The sequence below is a fragment of the Pseudorca crassidens genome, chromosome 7, assembly GCF_039906515.1.
Source record: "Pseudorca crassidens isolate mPseCra1 chromosome 7, mPseCra1.hap1, whole genome shotgun sequence".
Classification (NCBI taxonomy): Eukaryota; Metazoa; Chordata; class Mammalia; order Artiodactyla; family Delphinidae; genus Pseudorca; species Pseudorca crassidens.
This window is the reverse complement of record NC_090302.1, coordinates 74,359,060-74,378,908: the sequence shown is the minus strand read 5'-3', so window position 1 is coordinate 74,378,908 and position 19,849 is coordinate 74,359,060.

Genomic DNA, 19,849 nt, shown 5'->3' with positions numbered 1-19,849 from the left:
TCTTACATCTTATAGACTGAGGTTCAACCCTGAGTCTGCCACTTGCTAGTTTGTATGTCCTTGGACTTGTCACGTTTAATCCCTCGGGATCATCCTCTCCTCCTGTAGAATAGGGAGTATTTTATATCTCATAGAGTGATTGCACTGATTAAACATGGGGGAACCATAGATTCAGTTTGCCCAAGACCATCCAGGATTATACCTGTTGTCTTGATGTAATTATGCATAGCATTCCCTTTCACTCTGAAAGTGTCCTGATTTAGATGATAAATTATACAGTCATGCTAATAAGATACTGTATATAACGTGTCACATCCCATTGATATTTAGCAAATGAGAGCTATTATTTGAAATATTGCCTCTGGGAGTCCGTTGTACCTTCCTACTAAGCCAGACTTAGTTTTCCTCCCTGGAAATTGAATGTTGGAACACTCAGGCCTGTGCCTATCTGTGCTAGAGGGTTTGAGGAGGCCGTGCTTCCCTTTCCCCCTCCTTCAGCAAGAGCCTAGGGCAAAACTCACTGGTCACTTCTGCAGAATCAAGTGTTGCTGTCGCCTATGGATAATTGGGCCATTGCTATAGTGTTCTGGAGCTTTCAGATGACAACTCATGATTCAGCATGTAAGTATATTGCATTTATGAGTACCTACTCAATGTCAGGTACTCTAAAGCTCTGAACTTAAGATGGGCATTATTAGTTCCATTTTACACATAAGGAGCCCAGACTCTGAGATGTTAAGAAATATTTTTAAGGTCATACCTTTGCTAAGAGGAGAAGCTAGAAGTTAAGCTCTTGTTTTTCTGTCTCCTGAGCTCTTTCCACAGCAGTGCTCAAATGCCATTCATGAGGAATAATTCTAACACCACATGAAACGATGAGTAATACCAATCAGTTTAATATTATCCGTGGCTTCCTATCTTTGACAGGTGGAGTAGACACTCCCTGTCTCAAGGAAGGAGGATATTTCTAAAACCAACCTGTCACAGTTTCTTTGATCTTAATGTTTTTCCCCCATATGCCCAACATAGATACAGCTTTTCAAAGATCATTGAGCGTCCTGGGTATAAATTGCTGCTATCCTGCTGTCTCTGCCAAACATCCCCAAATGACAGTTATTCAGAAGCAGAAGGTTTCATTTGGGCTTGATGTGGGAGACACTAATGGACAAAAGGAGAGGAAGAGGAGAAAGAGAAAGAAAGGCAGGATGATGGTCAGATCAGACCCATCTCCACATAAACAGATGGAGACTTTTTGGAGAAATCCATTCCTTCCCACTTCTCTAACCATTTTAGGCTAATTCTGACCTGCGTTAGGTAGATAAAGATAAATGTGAATTTTAAATTATATTTAATCTTCATTAAAGTAATTATCTCTCTTAATGAAGAATTTGCTGGGTTGTGGTTGTGCAATGGAGTATAAAATCCTAAGTGAATAAAATCAATTTCATTTTCAGGCTAGCTTTTCTGTCCATTAATAAACAAGGCACAGAAAATATATTTGCGCAGAGTCCTGCAGCCTGCTCATAGCTCACACAAAGCCAATACCACTTACAAAAGCAAGAAATTTGGCTCTCCATTTCTTAGCCTTCATTTTTCATCCCGAAGGAGAGTTTTTGCCCTGAGGAAGTTCCATGCGTTTCCATGTTGGGGCTGTTTACTGAGCCCAGCAGTGAGACAACTGTGGGTGATATCTCATATCCGAACGACTGCTCTAATGCAATAGTGTTCATATGGTACAGTTTACTTCATCTAAGTGCCCTGGTTTATTAATCACATAAGTATAAATTAGACTCTGGCATGCTTATGTTTCCTAATGTATGAAAATTGCTTATTTATTTCCATGCTGTTACAATGGAAAGAAACAGACTGGTTCTAAATAGCAGTGTACTGTAGTGTGAAGCAATTAAGTGAGTTATGCATGGCCTTCAGGAAGAGGATAATGGGGAAGTGGTACCAGCTAGTCCCTCATGGCTGCTGGTCAAAGGAAGAAATGGACATGTCACAGAAGAGCAGAGACTTGTCCATATTTCATTGCAAGCATGTGAGCCTATTACTGTAGGTGAATCTCAAGATTTAGCTCTCATAAACTTGCTGATTGCCTTAGCTGCAACTTGGAAAAAAATACAACAGAGATGAAACATGCATGACCCATGGGTAAGAATTAATGATGTTCATGACAAACTTCACCTTTATCTTTACTCCTCTTTCTTTTAGGCACCACTCTTCCCCCTAAAACTTGACAAAAACAGAAGCAAACCACCCTTCAAAACATAGTATCCACATATTACCACCCCTGCTGGTGGAGGCAGCTATAGTTCAGTGTGAAAAGCTGCTCTACACTTCCTTCCATGGAGTATGAATTTCCATATATTGGGTTATTGACTTATTTGTTACTTATTATTAAATTACATAGTATTTATTATATGCCAGGTTCTGTTTGAAGTACTTGTTTACTTAATCTTCATAACAACCCTGTGAAATAGTTGCCCTTACCGTTCTTATTTTACATACGTGGAAACTAAGGCACGGAGAGATTAAACAACTTGCCTAAGGTTACATAGCTGGTAAGTGGCTGAGCTGGGATTTGAACCCTGCCAGCCTGGCTCCAGAGTCCATGCTCTTTACTGCCACGCCGCCTTGATTCTATCATTTTTGTGTGATCAGCGTCACATCCCTGAACCCCTCAGAATTTTGGTCCTTCCTTCTGTGAAATGAGGGAGGTAACATTCACTGAGGGCTTCCTCAGGTCCACGTTCGGCTCTTTATAGATGTCATCTTATTTGACCTTTAACCCTTACATTTTACATGTGAGAAAACTGGCTCAGGTATTTTGTAGCTTCAAGGTCACATAGAGTGTAAAGGATGGAGCAAAGTTTCAGGCTCAGGTTTGCCTATTTTAAACTTTGCATTTCTTCTCTCATATTGTGCAATTAGGGCTCTGAGGGGTCATGCGAGACGATATATGTGGAGGCAACTAACACTTACTGGCACATTAAACACCCAATAAAAGTTGACCTTGCAAGTTCTTGGCAAATGTATAGAAAGGTTTGTTACTATTGTCAGTATCTTGGTCTGATGGTAGCAGAGCAAAGCGTTCTTAATGGGAGGATATGCCCTATAGGAGGCTGATCTGTTAATAGCCAGTAGTGATGCTTACTGCACTTATCACTATGAGACTTTAGTTCAGAAGTTTCTGAAATGGAAAAACTGATCCAGATTGCTTAATCACAAAATTATAGACCACATTCCTCTTGAATTCTCTACTGAAGACATGGCTTCTGTGGCTATCCAGGAGCTGGATAGGCAAATTGCTTTTTGAAATCTTTTTTGGATTGAGAAAATAACACAGAAGATACAAGGACACTGCATCAAATGCCATGTACTCACTACCCAAGATGAGCACATTGTTAGTAATACTGGTTTCAGATCATTAAAAATAATATGTAACCGCAGATAGATTAAATTCCCCTATATTCCCATTATAAATCATTATTACCTTTCCTCTTTCCTTCCTTGTTTCCTTCTATTCAACCACCGTCATAAATTTTGTGAATATACAATCTATATCATTTACTTTTTAAAAAATTTTTTGAAGTATATTTGATTTACAATGTTGTATTAATTTCTGCTGTAGAGCAAAGTGATTCATCCATGAAACAGAAACAGACTCACAGACATAGAGAACGGACTTGTGGTTGCCAAGGTGGGTAGGGTGGGGAGAGAGGGATTGGGAGTTTGGGATTAGCGTATTATTTACTTTTTAACTAATATGTATGTAACCACAAACAGCAGATGTCAATACACATATCTCTAGTTAATCCGCTGATTTCTGGATAGCATTTCATTCTTTGAATATGACAAAATTTATCAAGATCCCTTTTTTTGGACAGTTGAATTATTAACAATTTTGGTCATACATAATTGAATACTGATTTTTAGTTTTCATGATTAGGATTGTGTCAGTATGGCTCGCAGCTTCATCATTAGGTTCCCATTTCTTTTTCTCTTGGTAATATCATTCCTGGATTCTTTGGCCCTCTTGCTTTGACCTGTACAGGACCTGGTATTTTGCCATCCTCCCAGATTTCTCTTCACTATCATCCTGGGAACCTCTTTCCTTTCTCTCTGGTTGGCCTGTTTCTGCGTCCCACATCTTGCTGTTCCTGTGAAAGATTGCCTGTTGTGCACGTAGCATCACCGTCATCCTTTTTTTTTTTTTTTTTTTTTTTTAATATTCTCTGCATTGCATGGAAGGAGTTTGAAACTCCTTTTTCCATAATTCTTTTTCTCATAGAATTTTGAGTTAGAGCCTCCCAAAGACAAGTACTTGCACGAGATTTTTGGAAGGCAGAGGAAAAGACGTTATTCTCTAGTGGCAGTTACATGCAGACCTAGACGAACTGCAAGCTCTTGAGAATAGCCCTGGCGGGGGGAGGGGGGCTGCAGGCAACTGGGAAGGAATTCAGCTCTTTCTCTGAAACCCACTTCGCTAGCATCACCATTGGCTATGTAATCTTCAAATTCCCTTTATGAAAGCCCTTTCTACTTGGAATATTTACACTGATTTTTGATTGACTATTGTATTGTGTTTGAGCACACCCTCCAGTAGCTAACCTTAGACTTGATTGATAGCTTGCTGGGTACAAAAGTCAAGATCAGAAACATTTTTACCTTGGAAAATGTGTAAGGTATCTATATACTGTCTTTAAGCTTTCATTTTGTTTATTATTGGTTGTTTGTTGTTGAAAAGTCTAAGAACTCTGATATTCTGATTCTTGATTCATTTTTTCTTTTTTATGATTCTTGACCCTTTACATGTGAAATCCAGCCTCTGCCTGCTATCCCTCACGCCTCTGCCCCAGAAGCTTATAAAATTTCTCATAATGTCCAGTTTCAATAATATGAAGATTGTGTGTTTTCATATGGTCATTATCTTGGACAATCAATGGTGCTATTGTATTTGGAAACTCTTTCTCTTTAGTTCTGGGAAACTTTCCATTTTCATTTTTGGTAACTTGCTTCCTTCCCTTTTCTTTGCTTTCTCTTTCTGTCACCTCTATTAGTCATAGGTTTATGATCCTGGCTCTGTACTTATATTTATTTTTCTCCTATTTTTAAAAAAGAATTTCTTTTTCTTTGAATTTTGGAGAGTTATTTTAATTTAAAATGTTTATACTGATTTTTAAAATTTGGTAATTGGGGATATTCAACACTACTGATATTTCTGTATTGATGTTAAATTTAGAGATTTATAGAACTATTTTCTATTTTTTTCCTATAAATTTTCTTGGAATTTTTAATGGATATGTATTTTTCCACCTACAAATAATGACAGTGCTTTTCTATTTTCCCTCTCAAGCTTTATGTCTTTTTTTTTTTTTTTGCGGGGGCCTTTTTTATTGTCTGGAAACTCTAATACAATGTTGATACTACTGGGGAAAACAGGTATCCTTGCCTTAACTTACTGTTCATGGGAGAAGTTGTACATTTTATCGTGTAACATGAGGTTACTTTTTGCTCTCTTTGACTGCGACCCTTTGTAAATTTAAGAACAGTTCATTCCAAGACTAATTTACTAAGAAATTTAGTTATGTATTTTTTTCATCTTTATTGGAGTATAATTGCTTTACAATGGTGTGTTAGTTTCTGCTTTATAACAAAGTGAATCAGTTATACATATACATATGTTCCCATATCTCTTCCCTCTTGCATCTCCCTCCCTCCCACCCTCCCTATCGCACCCCTCTAGGTGGTCACAAAGCACCTAGCTGATCTCCCTGTGCTATGCGGCTGCTTCCCACTAGCTATCTATTTTACGTTTGGTAGTGTATATATGTCCATGCCACTCTCTCGCTTTGTCACAGCTTACCTTTCCCCCTTCCCATATCCTCAAGTCCATTCTCTAGTAGGTCTGTGTCTTTATTCCCGTCTTACCCCTAGGTTCTTCGTGACATTTTTTTTTCTTAACTTCTATATATATATGTGTTAGCATACGGTATTTGTCTTTCTCTTTCTGACTTACTTCACTCTGTATGACAGACGCTAGGTCCATCCACCTCACTACAAATAACTCAATTTCGTTTCTTTTTATGGCTGAGTAATATTCCATTGTATATAGGTGCCACATCTTCTTTATCCATTCATCCGATGATGGACACTTAGGTTGTTTCCATCTCCTGGCTATTGTAAATAGAGCTGCAATGAACATTTTGGTACATGACTCTTTTTGAATTATAGTTTTCTCAGGGTATATGCCCAGTAGTGGGATTGCTGGATCATATGGTAGTTCTATTTGTAGTTTTTTAAGGAACCTCCATACTGTTCTCCATAGTGGCTGTACCAATTCACATTCCCACCAGCAGTGCAAGAGTGTTCTCTTTTCTCCACACGCTCTCCAGCATTTATTGTTTCTAGATTTTTTGATGATGGCCATTCTGACTGGTGTGAGATGATATCTCATTGTAGTTTTGATTTGCATTTCTCTAATGATTAATGATGTTGAGCATTCTTTCATGTGTTTGTTGGCAGTCTGTATATCTTCCTTGGAGAAATGTCTATTTAGGTCTTCTGCCCATTTTTGGATTGGGTTGTTTGTTTTTATGTTATTGAGCTGCATGAGCTGCTTGTAAATTTTGGAGATTAATCCTTTGTCAGTTGCTTCATTTGCAAATATTTTCTCCCATTCTGAGGGTTGTCTATTGGTCTTGTTTATGGTTTCCTTTGCTGTGCAAAAGCTTTGAAGTTTCATTAGGTCCCATTTGTTTATTTTTGGTTTTATTTCCATTTCTCTAGGATGTGGGTCAAAAAGGATCTTGCTGTGATTTATGTCATAGAGTGTTCTGCCTATGTTTTCCTCTAAGAGTTTGATAGTTTCTGGCCTTACATTTAGTTTTTTTTTTTTTTTGCAGTACACGGGCCTCTCACTGTTGTGGCCTCTCCTGTTGCGGAGCACAGGCTCCCGACGCGCAGGCTCAGCGGCCACGGCTCACGGGTCCAGCCGCTCCGCGGCATGTGGGATCTTCCTGGACTGGGGCACGAACCCATGTCCGCTGCATCGGCAGGCGGACTCTCAACCACTGTGCCACCAGGGAAGCCATACATTTAGGTCTTTAATCGATTTTGAGCTTACTTTTGTATATAGTGTTAGGGAGTGATCTAATCTCATACTTTTACATGTACCTGTCCAGTTTTCCCAGCACCACTTACTGAAGAAGCTGTCCTTTCTCCACTGTACATTCTTGCCTCCTTTATCAAAGATAAGGTGACCATATGTGTGTGGGTTTATCTCTGGGCTTTCTATCCTGTTCCATTGATCTATATTTCTGTTTTTGTGCCAGTCCTATACTGTCTTGATTACTGTAGCTATGTAGTATAGTCTGAAGTCAGGGAGCCTGATTCCTCCAGCTCTGTTTTTCGTTCTCAAGATTGCTTTGGCTATTCGGGGTCTTTTGTGTTTCCATACAAATTGTGAAATTTTTTGTTCTAGTTCTGTGAAAAATGCCAGTGGTAGTTTGATAGGGATTGCACTGAAACTGTAGATTGCTTTGGGTAGTAGAGTCATTTTCACAATGGTTCTTCCAATCCAAGAACCTGGTATATCTCTCCATCTATTTGTATCATCTTTAATTTCTTTCATCAGTGTTTTATAATTTTCTGCATACAGGTCTTTTGTCTCCTTAGGTAGGTTTATTCCTAGATATTTTATTCTTTTTGTTGCAATGGTAAATGGGAGTGTTTTCTTGATTTCACTTTCAGATTTTTCATCGTTAGTGTATAGGAATGCCAGAGATTTCTGTGCATTAATTTTGTATCCTGCTCCTTTACCAAATTCATTGATTAGCTCTAGTAGTTTTCCGGTAGCATATTTAGGATTCTCTATGTATAGTATCATGTCATCTGCAAACAGTGACAGCTTTACTTCTTCTTTTCCAATTTGGATTCCTTTTATTTCCTTTTCTTCTCTGATTGCTGTGGCTAAAACTTCTAAAACTATGTTGAATAAGAGTGGTGAGAGTGGGCAACCTTGTCTTGTTCCTGATCTTAGTGGAAATGGTTTCAGTTTTTCACCATTGAGGACGATGTTGGCTGTGGGTTTGTCATATATGGCCTTTATTATGTTGAGGAAAGTTCCCTCTGTGCCTACTTTCTGGAGAGTTTTTATAATAAATAGGTGTTGAATTTTTTCAAAAGCTTTCTCTGCATCTATTGAGATGACCATATGGTTTTTCTCCTTCAGTCTGTTAATATGGTGTATCACATTGATTGATTTGCATATATTGAAGAATCCTTGAGTTCCTGGAATAAACCCCACTTGATCATGGTGTATGATCCTTTTAATGTGCTGTTGGATTCTGTTTGCTAGTATTTTGTTGAGGATTTTTGCATCTGTGTTCATCAGTGATATTGACCTGTAGTTTTCTTTCTTTGTGACATCCTTATCTGGTTTTGGTATCAGGGTGATGGTGGCCTGGTAGAATGAGTTTGGGAGTGTTCCTCCCTCTGCTATATTTTGGAAGAGTTTGAGAAGGACAGATGCTATCTCTCCTCTAAATGTTTGATAGAATTCACCTGTGAAGCCATCTGGTCCTGGGCTTTTGTTTGTTGGAAGATTTTTAATCACAGTTTCAATTTCAGTGCTTGTGATTGGTCTGTTCATATTTTCTATTTCTTCCTGATTCAGTCTTGGCAGGTTGTGCATTTCTAAGAATTTGTCCACTTCTTCCAGGTCGTCCACTTTATTGGCATAGAGTTGCTTGTAGGAATCTCTCATGATCTTTTGTATTTCTGCAGTGTCAGTTGTAACTTCTCCTTTTTCATTTCTAATTCTATTGATTTGAGTCTTCTCCCTTTTTTTCTTGATGAGTCTGGCTAATGGTTTATCTATTTTGTTTATCTTTTCAAAGAACTAGCTTTTAGTTTTATTGATCTTTGCTATCATTTCCTTCATTTCTTTTTCATTTATTTCTGATCTGATCTTTATGATTTCTTTTCTTCTGCTATCTTTGGGGTTTTTTGTTCTTCTTTCTCTAATTGCTTTAGGTGCAAGGTTAGGTTGTTTATTCGAGATGTTTCCTGTTTCTTAAGGTAGGATTGTATTGCTATAAACTTCCCCCTTAGAACTGCTTTTGCTGCATCCCATAGGTTTTGAATCATCGTGTCTCCATTGTCATTTGTTCCTAGGTATTTTTTGATTTCTTCTTTGATTTCTTCAGTGATCACTTGGTTATTAAGTAGTGTATTGTTTAGCCTCCATGTGTTTGTATTTTTTACAGATCTTTTCCTGTAATTGATATCTAGTCTCATAGTGTTGTGTTCGGAAAAGATACTTGATACAATTTCAGTTTTCTTAAATTTACCAAGGCTTCATTTGTGACCCAAGATATGATCTGTCCTGGAGAATGTTCCATGAGCACCTGAGAAAAATGTGTATTCTGTTGTTTTTGGATGGAATGTCCCATAAATATCAATTAAGTCCATCTTGTTTAATGTATCATTTAAAGCTTGTGTTTCCTTATTTATTTTCATTCTGAATGATCTGTCCATTCATGAAAGTGGGGTGTTAAAGTCCCCTACTATGAATGTGTTACTGTAAATTTCCCCTTTTATGGCTGTTAGTATGTGCCTTATGTATTGAGGTGCTCCTATGTTGGGTGCATAAATATTTACAATTGTTATATCTTCTTCTTGGATCAATCTCTTGATCATTATGTAGTTTCCTTCTTTGTCTCTTGTAATAGTCTTTATTTTAAAGTCTATTTTGTCTGATATGAGAATTGCTACTCCAGCTTTCCTTTGATTTCCATTTGCATGGAATATCTTTTTCCATCCCCTCACTTTCAGTCTGTATGTGTCTTGAGGTCTGAAGTGGGTCTCTTGTAGACAGCATATATATGGGTCTTGTTTTTGTATCCATTCAACCAGTCTGTGTCTTTTGATGGGAGCATTTAATCCATTTATATTTAAGGTAATTATCAATATGTATGTTTCTATTCCCATTTTCTTAATTGTTTTGGGTCTCTTATTATAGGTCTTTTCCTTCTCTTGTGTTTCTTGCCTAGAGAAGTTACTTTAGCATTTATTGTAAAGCTGGTTTGGTGGTGCTGAACTCTGTCAGCTTTTGCTTGTTTGTAAAGGTTTTAATTTCTCCATCAAATCTGAATGAGATCCTTGCTGGGTAGAGTAATCTTGGTCGTAGGTTTTTCTCCTTCATCACTCTCAGTATGTCCTGCCACTCCCTTCTGGCTTGCAGAGTTTCTGCTGAAAGATCAGCTGTTAACCTTATGGGGATTCCCTTGTGTGTTATTTTCCCCTTGCTGCTTTTAATATGTTTTCTTTGTATTTAATTTTTAACAGTTTGATTAATATGTGTCTTGGCATGTTTCTTCTTGGATTTATCCTGTATGGGACTCTCTGTGCTTCCTGGACTTGATTAACTATTTCCTTTCCCATATTAGGGAAGTTTTCAACTATAATCTCTTCAAATATTTTCTCAGTCCCTTTCTATTTCTCTTCTTCTTCTGGAACCTCTATAATTTGAATGTTGGTGCATTTAATGTTGTCCCAGAGGTCTCTGAGACTGTCCTCAGTTCTTTTCATTCTTTTTTCTTTATTCTGCTCTGCAGTTGTTATTTCCACTATTTTATCTTCCAGGTCACTTATCCGTTCTTCTGCCTCAGTTATTCTGCTATTGATCCCATCTGGAGTATTTTTAATGTCATTTATTGTGTTGTTTATCGTTGTTTGTTTCATCTTTAGTTCTTCTTGGTCCTTGTTAAATGTTTCCTGTTCTCTATTCTATTTCCAAGATTTTTGGATCATCTTTACTATCATTATTCTGAATTCTTTTTCAGGTAGACTGCCTATTTCCTCTTCATTTGTTAGGTCTGGTGGGTTTTTATCTTGCTCCTTCATCTGCTGTGTGTTTTTCTGTCTTCTCATTTTGCTTATCTTACTGTGTTTGGGGTCTCCTTTTTGCAAGCTGCAGGTTCGTAGTTCCCGTTGTTTTTGGTGTCTGTCCCCAGTGGCTAAGGTTGGTTCAGTGGGTTGTGTAGGCTTCCTGGTGGAGGGGACTAGTGCCTGTGTTCTAGTGGATGAGGCTGGATCTTGTCTTTCTGGTGGGCAGGTCCACGTCTGGTGGTGTGTTTTGGGTTGTCTGTGGACTTATTATGATTTTAGGCAGCCTCTCTGCTAATGGGTAATGGTTGTGTTCCTGTCTTGCTAGTTGTTTGGCATAGGGTGTCCACCACTGTAGCTTGCTGGTCGTTGAGTGAAGCTGGGTCTTGGTGTTGAGATGGAGATCTTTGGGAGAGTTTCACCATTTGACATTACGTGGAGCTGGGAGGTCTCTTGTGGACCAGTGTCCTGAAGTTGGCTCTCCCACCTCAGAGGCACAGCACTGACTTCTGGCTGTAGCACCAAGAGCCTTTCATCCACACGGCTTAGAATAAAAGGGAGAAAAAGTAGAAAGAAAGAAAGAAAGAGAATAAAAGAAAATAAAATAAATTAAGGCAAAATAAAATAAAGTTATTAAAATTAAGAAATAATTATTAAGAAAAAAAGTTTTTTTTAAAGTAAGAGAAAAAAAAAAAACGGATGGATAGAACCCTAGGACAAATGGTGAAAGCAAAGCTATACAGACAAAATCTCACACAGAAGCATACACACTCACAAAAAGAGGAAAAGGGGAAAAAATAATAAATCTTGCTCTCAAAGACCACGTCCTCAATTTGGGATGGTTTGTTGTCTATTCATGTATTCCACAGATGCAGGGTACATCAAGTTGATTGTGGATATTTAATCCGCTGCTTCTGAGGCTGCTGGGAGAGATTTCCCTTTTTTCTTCTTTTTTGCACAGCTCCCGGGGTTCAGCTTTGGATTTGGCCCCGCCTCTGCATGTAGGTCGCGGGACGGCATCTGTTCTTCGCTCAGACAGGACGGGGTTAAAGGAGCCGCTGATTCGGGGGCTCCAGCTCACTCAGGCCAGGCAGAGGCAGGCTTACGGAGGCGGGGCGAGCCTGCGGTGGCAGAGGCCAGCCTGTCGTTGCACCAGCCTGAGGCGCGCTGTGCGTTCTCCTAGGGAAGTTGTCCCTGGATCACGGGACCCTGGCAGTGCCGGGCGGCACAGGCTCCCTGGACGGGAGGTGTGGAGAGTGACCTGTGCTCGCACACAGGCTTCTTGGTGGCGGCAGCAGCAGCCTTAGCGTCTCATGCCTGTCTCTAGGGTCCATGCTGTTAGTTGCGGCTGGCGCCCATCTCTGGAGCTCCTTTAAGCAGCGTTCGTAATCCCTTCTCCTCGTGCACCAGGAAACAGAGAGGGAAGAAAAAGTCTCTTGCCTCTTTGGTAGGTCCAGACTTTTTCCCGGACTCCCTCCCGGCTAGCCGTGGCGCACTACCCCCTGCAGGCTGTGTTCACTCCGCCAACCCCAGTCCTCTCCCTGCGCTCCCACCGAAGCCCGAACCTCATCTCCCAGCCCCGCCCGCCCCGGTGGGTGAGCAGACAAGCCTCTCGTGCTGGTGAGTACTGGTCAGCAGCGATCCTCTGTGTAGGAATCTCACCACTTTGCCCTCCGCACCCCTGTTGCTGCGGTGTCCACTGTGGCCCCGAAGCTCCTCCCACTCCGCCACCCGCAGTCTCTGCCCGCGAAGGGCCTTCCTAGTGTGTGGAAGCTTTTTCTCCTTCACAGCTCCCTCCCACTGGTGCAGGTCCCGTCCCTATTCTTTTGTCTCTGTTTATTCTTTTTTCTTTTCCCCTACCCAGGTACGTGGGGGGTTTCTTGCCTTTTGGGAGGTCTGAGGTCTTCTGCCAGCGTTTAGTAGGTATCCTGTAGGAGTTGTTCCACGTGTAGATGTATTTCTGATGTATCTGTGGGGAGGAAGGTGATCTCCGCGTCTTACTCTTCCGCCATCTTCCCCTACTCCTAGTTATGTATTTTTAAATAATACAAGAATTTGATGTCAGCAGTTTTTTTTCTGCACCTACTGAGATGACTATTTAGTTTTGCGTCTTTGTGCTATAATTCATGATGTATTTCTTATTTTTCTATTTTTGAATAAAGATGACCTATTTCTAAAAAACTATTTTGGACCTACTGTGTTAAGAGATATTACAGACTTTCACTTCATTCTTTCTTTGTGTTTTTTAAAAATCAGGTTTTAAGATATTTAAATAATCTATATTTTAATCATAAATTATCAACTTTTAAATTTATTTTTTGATCTAATGTTTTATAGTATTATTAATATCTTTTAACTATAACTATGCTTCTAACATTTTAACTCCTAATATATATTTTTACATTTTTCTTTTATCTTTGATAAACCTTCCCAGAGGTTTGCACATTTTATAGGTCTTGGCAGCAAAAAAAAAACAAAAAACAACAAAAAAATTTGTGTTTATTTTCTTGAATTTTTGCTTTTATCTTTATTATTTATTTTCTTCTAAATTTACTGAATTGTACATTTTACTTTTTTTTCCCTGGTAGTTGATGTGAATGCTAAATGGATTTATTGTCAATATTTTAAAAAAAAGAAATTTAGAGCTATGTATTTTCTTCAAGAATTTATTTGGCTGCATTGTAGAATCTTGAAATGTGGACTTCCTTTTTAAAATTAATTTCAAAATATTTGAAAAATTTTCTTGTACTTTCATATTTAACTCATGAATTAGAATACATTTTAATGATCTAAAAGTTCATTTTATCTTTTCTAAAAGTATCTTTTGTTGTTTTCTTATTAACTAGCATTTATAGTTAAAAACTATTAATGTATTTATTTTAGTTGAAATTTTTTTGTGTGATTTATTATATAATCTATTTTCAGAAGTAGACTCTAAATATATTTGTTAGATTAAGCTTAATAATTGATCTATTAGTTTCTGGTGTGTATTTTTAAATATCCCACTATACTTGTGGAGGTAACAATTTCTTCTAGTATTTCATTCAGCTTATTCTTTATATATTTTAGAAAATATTGTTAGATGCTTACCAGTCTATAGTTGTTTTATTTATTTTGTGAATTTCTGTCTCCAGTTTTATGTCATATCCCTCTAGATTGCTACTAGTGCATTTTGCTTTCAATTTTGTTTCACCTAACAGAAATATTGCTCGGCCAGTTCATTCATTCATTCATTGATTAGCAGTTTTAATGAGGCAAAATGTATAAAAAGTAAATTGCATATATTTAAAATATACAATTTGCAAAGAGCTCTGAAATCCTTACCTCAGTCAAGAAAGTGGACATATATAATTTCCTAGAATTTCCTTGTGCCCCTCTGGAATCATCCCCTCCTGGATTTCCCTGCCTTCTACCCTGACAACTACTGATGTACTGTCACTATAGGTTAGCTTGTATTTTTCAGAATTTTATATAAATGTTATTATACATTATATAGTCTGGTTTGAATGGCTTCTTTCACAGAGTATAATTAGTCTGAGATTCTTGTTGTTTGCATTCTTACTGTTGGCACCAATCTTGGTCTTGTTTTTCTATTCAATCTGACAGTCTCTGTCTTACTTGAGGTGTTTAAACCATTTACATTTAAAAAAAATTGTTATTGGAGTATAGTTGATTTACAGTGTTGTTTAGTTTCAGGTGTACAGCAATATGAATCAGTTATAAATATACATATATACACTCTTTTTTAGATTCTTTTCCAATATAGGTCATTACAGAGTACTGAGCAGAGTTCCCTGTGCTATACAGTAGGTCCTTATTTATTATGTATTTTATATTAATATATAGCAGTGTGTATATGTCAGTCCCAAATCTCCCAGTTTATCCCTCCCCTCTTTTCCCCCCTGGTAACCATAAGTTTGTTCTCTGCATCTGTACATCTGTAAACACACTGTATTTCTGTTTTGTATGTAAGTTCATTTGTACCATTTTTTTTAGATTTCACATATAAGCGATATCATATGATATATGTTTTTCTCGGTCTGTGTTACTTCAATCGGTATGACAATCTGTAGGTCCATCTATGTTGCTGCAAATGGCATTATTTTGTTCTTTTTTTATAGCTGAGTAATATTGCATTGTATGTATGTACCACATCTTCTTTATCCATTCCTCTGTCATTGGACATTTAGGCAACCTAAATGTCCATCAATAGACCATTTACATTTAATGTCAATTTGTAAGTCTACCAACTGGCTATTTGTTTTCTCTTTGTCTCACCTATTTTTTGGTTCCCTTTTTCTCTTTCACTGCCTTCTTTGGATTAATTGAATATTATTTATAGTTTCATTTTACCTATCTTTTTGGCTCATTTGTTATAATTCTTAATTATTTAAGTGTTTGCTTTTGGGTTCAAAATATACATACTAAACTTTTCAGTCTATCTTGAAATGATATTATACTGCTTCATGTATAGTATCTAGATTTTATTTCCCTTATTACGTTTTAAAAATATCCATATTTATAGTAGGACTTCTAATGGTCTAATTTTCATCTCTGTCTATTCATTAACATCTGCCTGTTTTTAGCTTACAATTTTTATAATTTTTATAGATCATATTCTTTAAGACATTAAGCCTATTTTATGTCAAGGTTTTTCTCAGAGTTTTCCATTATTTCCATTTTATTGGGGCTAAATTTATCTCATTTATTGTTAAGTTTGTGGCTATCTTTCTACATGTTCTGAGTATTTTTTAAACTTTTTTCTTCCCTTATCTAGCAGGCAGATACTTGCATCCACCTAGTTTTCCAGTCCCTCAGTCTCATATTAATGGCTCAGGCTCCTATTGTGTTTCAATTTTAATCTTAAGGAAGATGCAGCCCCTGGACCAGAAAGCAACTTGGCTCTTTGTATTCTTTGTATCTGTTATTCTTTGTATCTGTTCATGTATGTGTGTGTGTGTGTGTGTGTTTTAACACAGTGGTTTTCAACCACATTTAGTTCTAAAAGCACTTGGAACTTTTAGTCAGCCTTCTTCTTCAGGAGGGAAGCTTGCTCTAGCCCTCAGTTCAATTAGTGATTCTGTCTCTATTTCATATAAAGAGAAGTGTTGTGTTTTTCCCTGTTACTGTGCAGCAATGCAAGAATTAAATGTATAGTTACTTTTGTCTGCTTGCAGACCTGGAGCTCAGCAGGCTCGTGGCTCCATCCCTGCTGATCATTATGAGTTTCTATTCCATTTCTTGTTCACTGTACTATATATCTAATTTGGGGCCCTAAATATGTCTTTAATTTTCATGTTAAATATTTTATTTTTCATTTATATTTTGGAGCAGTACAAGGAGAAACTCACAGAGTCATAGTTATTTAGAGTTTCCTCTCCTTTTCTTTCCCAAGACATTGACGGTAAATAGTTTCATTCTTATTACAAAAATAAAAAAAATCTATAAAGTCACCAAAAAGTGAGTGGAACCCACTTTACTTTGTTCCTAGAGAATCTTATTTGTGATATGAATATGCTTAGTCCTTTCCTCAACTCCATATAAATTTGCCTTTTGGTGTAAGAATTTGAGAAGCAGAAAATCAATTATAGGTCTGGTATGACCTATACTGTAGGGTAGTTAGGGATGATTGGTAGTGTTTTTTTTTTAATAGTTATATTTCAAATTTAAAATCAAATTGAACTGGAAAAAATAAATTACAGAGACATGCCATTCTCTCTGAGCAAAATAAGCCTTTCCAATACAGTAGAAACAAATCCACGTCTTCCTGGGGCATTCTGGGCCTCTCTCTAGGATTAGTACTTTACCTCTTATATTTCCCATTGCCAGTCTCTGCTTGCCTCTACCAGTAGGGGCTCTCACAATTATGGAAATTTTTAACTTAGAAGAAACAGTTTGTTGTTTGCTTTCATCCTACATAGTGCTGTGATGTGTCCCTTTTTACCCACAGATAAGCTGGAGATGGAGGGAAAGAAACACCTCATTTTTGCTATTCTCTTTCCCAACTAACTCTCACATCCTCATTAAAGCTCCACAAACATGACAACACCTGCATCGGGCCACCTGCTTCTGTTTGTGTGACACAAATAAATTCTTCTCGGAGGTGACATTGGAACTACTACGATGCTTCTGAAGATACAAGGGATTCTTGATCTGATTTCCTTTAGAAAGGAGTTGCTTGCCTTGATAGAATTTAGGCCTCTATATTTATATTCCTAATAATTTAAGAAAAAAGCTTAGATGAAAGGTGAAAAATAAAATCTTCATTTAAACACTGAACTATTTAGCAATGATTAATAAGTGATTTTCTAAGATGATCTGAATATTTAGCTGTTCACTTTTTTTTTTTTTCTTTTTGCGGTACGCGGGCCTCTCACTGTTGTGGTCTCTCCCGTTGAGCACAGGCTCCGGACGCGCAGGCCCAGCGGCCATGGCTCATGGGCCCAGCCGCTCCACGGTATGTGGGATCTTCCCAGACCGGGGCACGAACCGGCATCCCCTGCATCGGCAGGTGGACTCTCAACCACTGCGCCACCAGGGAAGCCCATAGCTGTTCACTTTTGAGAAGTTTCCAAGAGCCTGGATTCTGGAGTCAGGCTATCTGAGCTCAAGTGGCTCTGCCATTTATTAGCTGTGTGGCCTTGAGCAATTTACTTAACCCCTCTGTGCCTTGCTTTCCTCATCTGTAATATTTTAGACTGTAGCTATATTATATGATGTGGCATGTATTTAATGAATTAATATATGCAAAACACTTATAACAAAGCCTAGAGTATAGTTAACATCTAGCAAATGAAAAATTTTAAACTTTTTTTTATCGTCTATGATGTGTTAAGCTTTAGGCACTAGGGATACATTAGGAAGCATGATACAGAAGTTCTCTGCTGTCAAAGAGCTTCCATTTTAGTGGAAAAAAACAATAGTAAATAAGTGAAGCAAGTAATCAAGATAATTACAACTTGTAATATGTGCCATGGAAGTAAAGAAAATAAGATTCATCATTCCTAATACTGGAATTGAAATTGCTAACTGAAGTTGAGCAAAATATAAACACTTCTCCTCAGATTATATCAGATTCTCAGAACTATTTGGCCTGAGGCCATATAAGAAGTATGGATGGTAGTAGCTCCAGAACTTGAGCCTAATTCTGTGTATACCACGCTCTTATGTTGGAGAATTGTGTGTTTATCTTTCGTCACCCTCTTCTATTACCATGGACCATTCTCCCTGTAAGGATTTCCCCTTAGACCACTGATCCTGATTATTCTCAACATAACAATTTTCATATAAGTGAGATCACTTGCTTCCAAATTCACCATTGCAATGGGCTGCAGTCCACATCAGGGCTGCATCAATATTATTTTTTTCTTGTATTATGCTTGATTCCAATAGGTATATTTCATAACTGATGAGCTCATGTATAAAAGTAATAGAAATAGGATTACTTCAGGAATATAAATATAAGCATATAAAATTGTGTAACTAAAAAATGATGGTGTACTTTTTTTTGCCTATTGTGCAGATGGTGGACTCATAAGACCCCAAATGATAATACTGCTGAACCTACAGTTTCGTTTCAGAAAAGGACACACAATAACAACAGCATATTGTGTTAGAATAGCAGTAAGGATATTCATTGGAGCCAGGGACTGCTTCATAGCAAAGGGTTTGATGAAGCTGGAAGTCGGCTTCTATTCTCCTTCCTCTGCAGGGCCATATCAGATGTGCCTTCCTTCTCAGATCAGGAACAAATTATGTGTGCGTGGAAAGCCTCAGAACCAGAAAGCCCAAGATGGCGTCTCAAGTGTGGCTTATACTCCTGTTGGGTACGTAGGTACATTATTGCTGTATGGCCAGACCCAATGGCAGAGTCCTCTGGGTCTCACCGAAACTGCATGCAAACCATCGATCTTGCTCTAATTAATAAACAATGCTGATGGGCTGGTACAGATGGGCCCCAAAACTTGTTCCAAAACCACACTATTAAAAACTGCGTTTCATGCCTTGACCAGATGTCAGTGCCATGCATGTGTTTCAGAAAAACAGATCAGACCAATTCCAGGCCTGCTGGAATTAACCCTCTTAGCACACCTATTTTAATGATGAGTTAAATCTAATCCCTTCAAGGTTTCTACAGTTGCCTCTATATTTAGTATAGAAAAAAATCACCACAGATTTCTGAGTAAGAGTATTGTATAGAATATAAATGTAGCTGTGCTCTGAGGAATATGGATAGTAGAAATACAGAGTGATGGATTTTAACTGTTTTCTATTAAAATTCTCAGAGTATTAAGAGATTTGGGAAGACTTAAAAAGTGAAAACACTGATCTCCAGACATCACTGAGGGTTCATTAGGACAAGTCACACCACAGAAATTTATTTTCTGATGTCTAAATAATACAGCAGTCTGCTGCATATTCATAATCATTTTAATTTGCAAAGCATTTGACAGAGAATGTTGTGATATTTTTGTGGATAATGTGGAGTAATATGGTATAGACAAATGGAACTTATGTCTGGGTGGAAAACCTGTGCCCAATTTGTTTTTGTTAGTGAATTGGTACTAACGTGGGAGGAGATCTCTAAGAGGCATGCCACATAAGACCCAACGAGACACAAATATGGAAGAGATAGTTAATATGCTCCAAAGATGCAGAGATGGTAATAAGCTGTAAAGCTGGGCCAAAATGATTAAAACTGCATTTAATTGGTATCTATCTGTCATTTAACACTGGCTACTACTTATCAGATACTTCCTAGATGCCAGACACTGTGCTGGCCTTTATAAGTGTTAACTCACTGTGTCTTTATAACCTGATAAGGTAGGTGTTCTTCCTGCCTCTGGCATCTAGATGTGCTCACCAAGGCCCAGGGAGCTTAAATAACTTGCTTGATAACTTGCTTAAATAACAGCCTGTAAGTGGTGAAGACAGGTTTCAAACTCAGGCAGTTTGA